The sequence below is a fragment of the Arachis hypogaea genome, chromosome 15 (genome assembly GCF_003086295.3).
Source record: "Arachis hypogaea cultivar Tifrunner chromosome 15, arahy.Tifrunner.gnm2.J5K5, whole genome shotgun sequence".
NCBI classification, from domain to species: domain Eukaryota; kingdom Viridiplantae; phylum Streptophyta; class Magnoliopsida; order Fabales; family Fabaceae; genus Arachis; species Arachis hypogaea.
In genome coordinates this window covers 106,889,010-106,899,972 of record NC_092050.1, presented here as the reverse complement: position 1 = coordinate 106,899,972, position 10,963 = coordinate 106,889,010, and positions in this window count along the sequence as shown.

The following is a 10,963-nucleotide window of genomic DNA, read 5'->3' as shown; positions in this document are numbered from 1 at the left end:
AAGCAACTCAACAAACATGTAATAATCATCAAACATCAAATTAAAAACTAGAAATCCAAAATTGTAAACTATGCATATATTAACAAGAGAAATGAAAATAGATAAAAGTGTAGAACAAGTAATGTAATTAAAAGAGAAATTAAAGAAATACTTACAATGCAATTGCTATAATCCAAAATCAAACTTGAAGTATAAAATGCTACAAACCATAATTAAACCTAAGAGAGAATTTCATAATCTACACTACTCCTACTCCTACTATGTGTTTTTCCTAATCTAAAGTGAGCTCCCTAAGCTAATGCCTTCATATGAGATGTTGCACCCTAGATATAGCCTTTGATTTCAGCCTCAAGCCTTCAGAAATGGGCCAAAAAGAGCCCCAAAATGCGAGTACACGTGCATTTTTAATGAAGGCACGTACTGGTACCTGTGCGTACGCACAGATGTGTGCGTGCGCACAGGTCGCTGAATTTGCACTTGTGCGTATGCACAGGGAGTTATGCGTATGCACACATGGCTGTGTACTTTTTTCTTTATTTTCTTCATGCTTTCTCCCTTTGTACATGCTTCCTTCTACTTTTGCCTTTTCAAACTTGCCTCTAGGACCTAAAATCACTCAACAAATATGTCATGGCATCGAATGGCTTAAAAGTGGGATAAAAGTGATTAAAATAAGCACAAAATAGCATGTTTTCACAAATAGGCATAATTAAGGGAGAGAATACAAAAGTATGCTATTTAGATGAATAAATGTGGGTTTATGTGATAAAATCCACTCAAATCAAACCAAAATATATTGTCAAATATGGATTTAACAAGTTTCCACCAACCGTTAGCTCCAAGCCTCACCAAAGCTCCACACGCAACACCAACCTCCCAATTGTGCACCAAAATCAACCAATACTCTAACATAACCAATTTCACATTTACAATCAACCTAGGGTTTATGAAAGTGGTAAATCACAAGGGTTTGAGCACTTCTCTCCTTAGCCCATATGAAATAGGGATAGAACCCACTTAGAATCCATGTTAGAGTATCTCTAAACAACCAAAATCACAAAATTTTAATACTAACTACTAAAAAATGTGTAACAGTGGGAAATTTCGAAAACTGGGCAGAGATGAATTGAATACTCACCATAATAACTAGATAGAATCGAAAAGGATCAGAAGAGCGACACGTGGTCGTAAACGGCTCATCAATCGGAGTTTCGGAGAGAAAGTTATGGTGATTTGAAGTTTGGAAGGCTAGGTTTCCTTCCTCTCTTCTCTCTATCCGCCCCTCCTTCTCATTTTTAGGGTAAATGAGCTGAAATGCTCATAACTAATATTTATATATGTTGGATCTTGGGCCCACTTAGGCCCGGTTCACTTGGTATGGTCCGTTGCCCCAATTTTGGGCCAAAATATCTAAGATTAGAGTTTTAAATCGTATTTAAATATTTCTATCTTCCTAAATTATAAATTCTTATTTCTTAAAATTATCCACTTCTAATTAATTTTCTCAGCCACAGTATCGGACAGATCACAGCCGGTACTGCCGGTCAAATTTTCAGTGCGCATTTTTATTCAGAAAACTATGTTTTTTGACTCAGAAAAATTCATTGAGTCCAAATATCATATTTAAATTATAAAATTCTGATTGTTAAATTTTCTAACCATATTCGCTCTTATTTAATTTATTATTTAAATAATTACGGTTTGACCGAGTTTTACATTCTACCCCCTAACAGAAATCGCCCTTGAAAATTCCATCCGCCACCACGAGTACGTGAGCGTAGTTGATGAGCGGATATTTTATACGCTTTTTGGGGATAATTTCATATAGTTTAGAGTATGTTTTAGTTAGTTTTTAGTCTATTTCTAGTAGTTTTTAGGAAAAATTCATATTTCCGGACTTTACTATGAGTTGTGTGTTTTTCTGTAATTTCAGGTATTTTTCTGGCTGAAATTGAAGGAGCTGAGCAAAAATCTAATTCAGGCTGAAAAAGGACTGCTGATGCTGTTGGATTCTGACCTCCCTGCACTCAAAGTGGATATTCTGGAGCTACAGAACTCGAAATGGCATGCTTCCAATTGCGTTGGAAAGTAGACATCCAGGGCTTTCCAGCAATATATAATAGTCCATACTTTGCACAAGGATAGACGACGTAAACTGGCGTTCAACGCCAGTTCTCTGCCCAATTCTGGCGTCCAGCGCCAGAAAAGGATCAAAAACTGGAGTTGAACGCCCAAACTGGCATAAAAACTGGCGTTCAACTCCACAAATGGCCTCTGCACGAAATCTCAGCCCCAGCACACACCAAGTGGGCCCCAGCACACCAAGTGGGCCCCAGAAGTGGATCTCTGCATCATCCATCATAGTCCACTCATATTTTGTAACCCTAGGCTACTAGTTCAGTATTTAAACAACTTTTAGAGACTTATTTTGTATCTCATGACATTTCAGATCTAAACTTTGTATTCTCTGATGGCATGAGTCTCTAAACCCCATTGTTGGGGGTGAGGAGCTCTGCTGTGTCTCAATGAATTAATGCAAGTATTTCTGTTTTCCATTCAAACACGCTTGTTCCTATCTAAGATGTTCATTCGCGCTTAACAGTGATGAAGGTGATGATCTGTGACATTCATCACCTTCCTCAACCCACGAACGTGTGCCTGACAACCACCTCCGTTCTATATCCGATTGAATGAGTATCTCTTAGATTCCGTAATCAGAATCTCCGTGGTATAAGCTAGAACTGATGGCAGCATTCATGAGAATCCGGAAAGTCTAAACCTTGTCTGTGGTATTCCGAGTAGGATTCAAGGATTGAATGACTGTGACGAGCTTCAAACTCCTGAAGGCTGGGCGTTAGTGACAGATGCAAAAGGATAGTAAATCCTATTCCAACCGGATCGAGAACCAACCGGTGATTAGCCGTGCTGTGACAGAGCGCGTGAGCGTAGTTTTCACTGGAAGGATGGATGGTAGCCATTGACAACGGTGATCCACCAACACACAGCTTGCCATAGGAGGACGTGCGTGCGTGAATTAGAAGACAGAGGAAAGCAGAGATTCAGAAGACAAAGCATCTCCAAAACTCCAACATATTCTCCATTACTGCACAACAAGTAACCTTTAATTTATGCTCTCTTGGTTATTCACAATTCAACTGATAAACATAATTGACTTCCTGACTAAGATTTACAAGATAACCATAGATTGCTTCAAACCAACAATCTCCGTGGGATTCGACCCTTACTCACGTGAGGTATTACTTGGACGACCCAGTGCACTTGCTGGTTAGTGGTACGCGTTGTGAAAAGTGTGATTCACAATTCGTGCACCAAGTTTTTGGCGCCGTTGCCGAGGAATGTTCGTGTTTGAACAACTGATGGATTATTTTGTTGCTTAGATTAGGAAAAAAATCTTTCTTTTTGGGTTTAGAGTCTTTTATTATTTATCCTTTGTTAAAACACTTTAAATTTATAACTCAGTTAGTTAGAGCGTGGTGTTTATGTTCATGATAATTGGCTATCATATTTTTTAAAACCTTTTTCAAAAATAATTTTTCTATTAAATCCTGTGCCAAACTTTAAGTTTGGTGTTTTCAAAAATAATCTTTCTTAAAATAAGGTCCCATAACTCATTTGGCTAGAACATTAATTTGATTGGGTTAGAATCTTTTATACTCTTTTCAAAACCTTCTTTTTCAAAAATATTTTTTTTATTAAATCTTGTGCCAAACTTTAAGTTTGGTGTTTTCTTGTTGATTCCCTTTTGATTTTCGAAAATTTTGGTTTGGTTTTCTAAAAATTTTAAGTTTGGTGTTCTTCCTTCATGTTCTTGTGTTCTTGTGAGTCTTCAAAGTGTTCTTGAGTTTCCTTGTGTCTTGATCTTAAAATTTTTAAGTTTGGTGTTCCTTGGTGTTTTCCCTCCAAATTTTTCAAAAACAAGGAGCATTATATCTAAAAATTTTAAATCTTGTACTATCTTATTGTTTTTCTCTTTCCTCACTAAATTCAAAAATATCTTTTCAAAATATCTTTTCTAACTTCCTATCTTTTCAAAATTTGTTTCAACTAACTAACTAACTTTTTGTTTGTTTCTTAACTTTTTCAAAACTACCTAACTAACTCTCTCTCTCTCAAATTTTCGAAAATATCTCCCTTCTTTTTCAAAAATTTCGTTTTTTTTAACTAATTATTTTTAATTTTTTTTTACGAAAAAAAAATATTTTTCAAAATTCAAATTCTTTTTAGTTATTTTATTTTATTTAAGTATTTACTTCTTATAAAATAAAATAAATAAAAAGATAAATCAGTCCAAGTTATATCCATAGATCCATCATGGACATAAGTGGAAATGAACAGTCCAGGAGGACTCTGGGGTCATATTCTAACCCCTCTACTGCTTCATATGGGAGTAGCATATGCATACCCTCCATTGGAGTTAGTAGCTTTGAGTTGAATCCTCAGCTCATTATCATGGTGCAGCAAAGTTGCCAGTATTCCGGTCTTCCACAGGAAGAACCTACAGAGTTTCTGGCACAATTTTTACAAATTGCTGACACAGTACATGATAAGGAAATAGATCAGGATGTCTACAGACTATTACTGTTTCCATTTGCTGTAAAAGATCAAGCTAAGAGGTGGTTAAATAACCAACCTAAGGCCAGCATAAGAACATGGAAACAGCTGACAGAAAAATTCCTGAATCAATATTTCCCTCCAAAAAGGATGACACAGCTAAGGCTGGACATCCAAGGCTTTAAACAAGGGGATAATGAATCTCTTTATGATGCCTGGGAGAGATACAGAGAGATGCTACGAAAATGCCCCTCTGAAATGTTTTCAGAGTGGGTCCAGTTAGACATCTTCTACTATGGGCTTGCAGAAGGAGCTCAGATGTCTTTAGATTACTCAGCTGGTGGATCTATCCATATGAGAAAGACAATTGAAGAAGCTCAAGAGCTCATTGATACAGTTGCCAGGAATCAGCATCTGTATCTAAGCAACAACCCTTCCATGAATGAAGAGGTTAAAACAGTAACTGCTGAATTCAGTACTGTAAAACAAGCTGCTGAATTCAATCAGCAATTAGATTTTCTAACAAAGCAGCTAGCTGAATTCAAAAACAGGTTACAGGAGACAAGGATAGCTAATATACATATGGAAGAACAGTTTAAGCAAACAAAGTAGCAGCTATCAAAGCAAATAGCAGAAGAATGCCAAGCAGTTCAATTAAGAAGTGGAAAATATTAAATACCCCACCTCAAGGCATCAAAAATTCAAGAAATGAGCACCCCACCAAAGATTCCCCTGAGGACAGTAAGAGCCCAGGGAAAAATAATTCTGGCACTAAAACGCCAGAAAATGGGTGGAAGGCTGGCGCTGAACGCCCAGACCATGCCCAAAACTGGCGTTCAGCGCCAGAAACAAGGCAAGATTGGCGTTCAACGCCACAAATGGGGCAGAATCCAGCGTTGAACGCCCAACAAGGGCACATTTCTGGCGTTCAGGCGCCAGGAACAGACAGTGAGTTGGCATCTAACGTCACTCCAGCTTCTGACTCTGGTACTCAATTGCCAGTGAGGGATCAGACACACACAAGTGCTGATAACAACCCCTCTAAAAAGGCTTCTTTAACCACTAAGGTTGAGGAATATAAAGCCAAGATACCTTATCCTCAAAAACTCCGGAAAGAGGAGCAGGATAAGCAATTTGCTCGCTTTGCAGATTATCTAAGGACTCTTGAAATAAAGATTCCATTTGCAGAGGCACTTGAGCAAATACCTTCTTATGCCAAGTTCATGAAAGAGATCTTGAGTCATAAAAAGGAGTGGAGAGAAACAGAAAGAGTTCTCCTCACTGAAGAATGCAGTGCAGTCATTCTGAAAAGCTTTCCTGAAAAGCTTAAAGACCCTGGGAGTTTTCTGATACCATGCATATTGGAAGGTGATTGCACCAAGACAGCTTTATGCGATCTTGGGGCAAGCATCAACCTAATACCTGCATCCACTATCAGGAAGCTTGGCTTAACTGAAGAAGTTAAACCAACCCGGATATGTCTCCAACTTGCTGATGGTTCCACTAAATACCCATCAGGCGTGATTGAGGACATGATTGTCAGAGTTGGGCCATTCGCCTTTCCCACTGACTTTGTTGTGCTGGAAATGGAGGAGCACAAGAGTGCTACTCTCATTCTAGGAAGACCCTTCCTAGCAACTGGACGATCCCTCATTGACGTCCAGCAGGGGGAAATAACCCTGAGAGTCAATGATGATGAGTTCAAGTTGAACGCTGTCAAAGCCATGCAGCATCCAGACACATCAACAGACTGCATGAAAGTTGATCTCATCGACTCTTTGGTAGAAGAGATCAACATGGCTGAGAGTCTCGAATCAGAGTTGGAAGACATTTTTAAAGATGTTCAGCCTGATTTGGAGGATTCAGAGGACATGAAAGAGCCTCTGAACTTTCTTCTGAAAGAGGAAAAACCTCCTAAACCCGAGCTCAAGCCACTACCACCATCCTTGAAATATGCATTTCTGGGAGAAGGTGACACTTTTCCAGTGATCATAAGCTCTGCTTTAAATTCACAGGAAGAGAAAGCACTTATTCAAGTGCTAAGGACACACAAGACAGCTCTTGGGTGGTCCATAGGTGACCTTAAGGGCATAAGCCCAGCTAGATGCATGCACAAAATCCTATTGGAGGATAATGCCAAACCAGTGGTTCAACCACAGAGGCGGCTAAATCCAACCATGAAGGAAGTGGTGCAGAAAGAGGTCACCAAGTTACTAGAGGCTGGGATTATTTATCCTATTTCTGATAGCCCCTGGGTGAGCCCTGTTCAAGTCGTCCCAAAAAAGGGAGGCATGACAGTGATTCATAATGAAAAAAATGAACTGGTTCCCACAAGAACAGTTATAGGGTGGCGCATGTGTATTGACTACAGAAGGCTCAATACAGCCACCAGAAAGGATCATTTTCCTTTACCATTCATAGACCAGATGCTAGAGAGACTAGCAGGTCATGATTATTACTGCTTTTTGGATGGCTACTCAGGCTATAACCAGATTGCAGTAGATCCCCAGGATCAAGAGAAAACAGCATTCACATGTCCATCTGGAGTGTTTGCTTATAGAAGGATGCCATTTGGGCTATGTAATGCGCCTGCAACCTTCCAGAGATGCATGCTCTCTATTTTCTCTGACATGGTGGAAAAATTTCTGGAAGTCTTCATGGATGACTTCTCAGTATATGGAGACTCATTCAGCTCCTGTCTTGATCACCTGAAACTTGTTCTGAAAAGATGCCAAGAAACCAACCTAGTTTTAAACTGGGAAAAGTGTCACTTCATGGTGACTGAAGGAATTGTTCTTGGGCATAAAATCTCAAACAAGGGAATAGAGGTGGATCAAGCAAAAATAGAGGTAATTGAAAAATTACCACCACCTGCCAATGTTAAGGCAATCAGAAGCTTTCTGGGGCATGCAGGATTCTATAGGAGGTTCATAAAGGATTTTTCAAAAATCGCAAAACCTCTAAGCAACCTGCTAGCTGCTGACACGCCATTTGTGTTTGACACAGCATGCCTGCAGGCGTTTGAAATGCTGAAAGCTAAGCTGGTCACAGCACCAGTCATTTCTGCACCAGACTGGACATTGCCATTTGAGTTAATGTGTGATGCCAGTGATCATGCCATTGGTGCAGTACTGGGACAGAGGCATGACAAGCTTCTGCATGTCATTTATTATGCCAGTCGCGTTTTAAATGATGCCCAGAAAAATTACACAACCACAGAAAAGGAATTACTTGCAGTGGTTTACGCCATTGACAAGTTCAGATCCTACTTAGTAGGATCAAAGGTGATTGTGTACACTGACCATGCTGCTCTTAAGTATCTACTCACAAAGCAGGATTCAAAACCCAGGCTCATTAGATGGGTATTGCTTCTGCAAGAGTTTGATATAGAAATAAGAGACAGAAAAGGGACAGAGAACCAAGTAGCTGATCATCTGTCCCGGATAGAGCCAGTGGAAGGGACGTCCCTCCCCTTTCTTGAGATCTCTGAGACGTTCCCTGATGAGCATCTATTTGCCATTCAGGAAGCACCATGGTTTGCCGATATTGCAAACTATAAAGCTGCAAGGTTCATACCCAAAGAGTACAATCGAATACAAAAGAAAAAATTAGTTACTGATGCAAAGTACTACTTGTGGGATGAACCCTATCTCTTTAAGAGATGTGCAGACGGAATCATCCGTAGGTGTGTCCCCAGAGAGGAAGCACAGAGAATCCTATGGCATTGCCATGGATCTCAATATGGAGGCCATTTCGGAGGTGAGCGAACAGCCACCAAGGTCCTCCAATGTGGCTTCTATTGGCCCACACTCTATAAAGATTCCCGAGAGTTTGTACGTAATTGTGACAGTTGCCAAAGAGCTGGTAATCTGCCTCATGGTTACGCCATGCCTCAACAAGGAATCTTGGAAATAGAGTTGTTTGATGTATGGGGAATTGACTTCATGGGACCTTTCCCACCATCATACTCAAACACTTATATTCTGGTGGCAGTTGACTATGTATCAAAATGGGTTGAGGCTATTGCCACTCCCACTAATGATACTAAAACAGTGCTGAAGTTCCTCCAGAAACATATCTTTAGCAGGTTTGGTGTCCCTAGAGTGTTAATCAGTGATGGGGGCACTCACTTCTGCAATAAACAGCTTTACTCTGCCATGGTTCGGTATGGAATTCGCCACAAAGTGGCCACCCCATATCATCCACAAACCAATGGGCAAGCTGAAGTCTCTAACAGAGAATTAAAGAGAATCCTGGAACGGACAGTAAATACCCGTAGAAAGGATTGGGCAAGGAGCTTGGATGATGCTCTGTGGGCTTACAGAACAGCATTCAAGACCCCTATAGGGACCTCTCCATACCAACTCGTGTATGGTAAGGCGTGCCACTTGCCCGTGGAACTGGAACATAAGGCCTACTGGACAACCAGATTCCTAAACTTAGATGCCAAATTAGCAGGAGAAAAACGATTGCTCCAGTTAAATGAGCTAGAGGAATTCAGATTCACAGCTTTCGAAAATGCCAAGCTATATAAAGAAAAATAAAAAAAGTGGCATGACAGAAACCTGTCATCTAGAATCTTTGAACCAGGACAGAAGGTTCTGTTGTTTAACTCTAGACTCAGGCTATTCCCCGGGAAACTGAAATCCCGGTGGAGGGGACCGTACGTGATTACAAGTGTATCACTATATGGTTACGTGGAGCTTCAAGATATTATTCTGATAAGAAGTTCATCGTCAATGGACAGAGAATTAAGCATTATCTTGAAGGCAACATTGAGCAAGAATGCTCAAGGCTGAAGCTAGACTAAAAGCTCAGCAAGGTCCAGCTAAGGACATTAAAGAAGCGCTTGTTGGGAGGCAACCCAATGTTTATCTAATTCTTATTTTTATTGTTTTTCATGTTTTCTTAGGTTCATGATCATGTGGAGTCACAAAATAAACAAAAAAATCAAAAACGGAATCAAAAACAGCAGAAGAAAAATCACACCCTGGAGGAGCATCTGTCTGGCGTTCAAACGCCAGAACAGAGCATAGTTCTGGCGCTGAACGCCCAGAATGGGAGCATCCTGGTGCTGAACGCCCAGAACAAGCATGGTTCTGGCGTTCAACGCCAGAAATGACAGCAAAGGGGCGTTGAACGCCCAAAATGGGCACCAACCTGGCGCTGAACGCCCAGAGTTGTGTGCAAGGGCATCTTGCATGCCCAAATTGGTGCAGGGATGTAAATGCCTTGACACCTCAAGATCTGTGGACCTCACAGGATCATTTCAAGATCTGTGGACCCCACAGGATCCCCACCTTCCCTCCTCATAATCCTAGTTTTTTTTATTTCCACATCTTCTTCTTCATCTATTCCCTCTTCTTTTGCTCGAGGGCGAGCAACATTCTAAGTTTGGTGTGGACATCACAATTATGTGAAGGATCTATAGCTCAGTGGTAGAACATGTGGCTGCAAATCAAGAGACACCTCAAGGGATGCACTTCCCTTCACATAATTATTGGAAGCAACTGAGGATAGAAATACCAAAAATCACTAGGAATCAAGCCACAAAAGCAAGGAAGAGACATAAAAGAGCTCAAGAACATCATTGGTGCCTCAAGAAGGAAATGCCATCATCACTAAGGTGGACTCGTTCCTTGTTCTTGCTTTCTCTATTTTTCGTTTTCTCTATGCTAAATGCTTATCTATGTTTGTGTCTTCATTACATGATCATTAGTAGTAATTAGTGTCTAGTTTGATTTTATCCCCAATTAAGTTATAGTCTATTTTTCTTATCATCAACAAACATGAATAAAATAGTAGATCTTTTGAATAAGAGGTAATAAAATTTCGAGTTTTTAATAAGAAAAATTCTAATTAGTAACATGTGGTGGCAATGCTTTCTGTCTTCTGAATGAATGCTTGAACAGTGCATATGTCTTTTGAATTTGTTGTTTAAGACTGTTAAATATGTTGGCTCTTGAAAGAATGATGAACATGAGACATGTTATTGATAATCTGAAAAATCATAAAAATGATTCTTGAAGCAAGAAAAAGCAGCAAAGAACAAAGCTTGCAGAAAAAAAAAAAAAGCAAGCAGAAAAAGCCAGTAACCCTTAAAACCAAAAGGCAAGGGCAAATAAAAGGGATCCCAAGGCTTTGAGCATCAGTGGATAGGAGGGCCTAAAGGAATAAAATCCTGGTCTAAGCGGCTAAACCAAGCTGTCCCTAACCATGTGCTTGTGGCGTGAAGGTGTCAAGTGAAAACTTGAGACTGAGCGGTTAAAGTCAAGGTCCAGAGCAAAAAGAAGAGTGTGCTTAAGAACTCTAGACACCTCTAATTGGGGACTTTAGCAAAGCTGAGTCACAATCTGAAAAGGTTCACCCAATTATGTGTCTGTGGCATTTA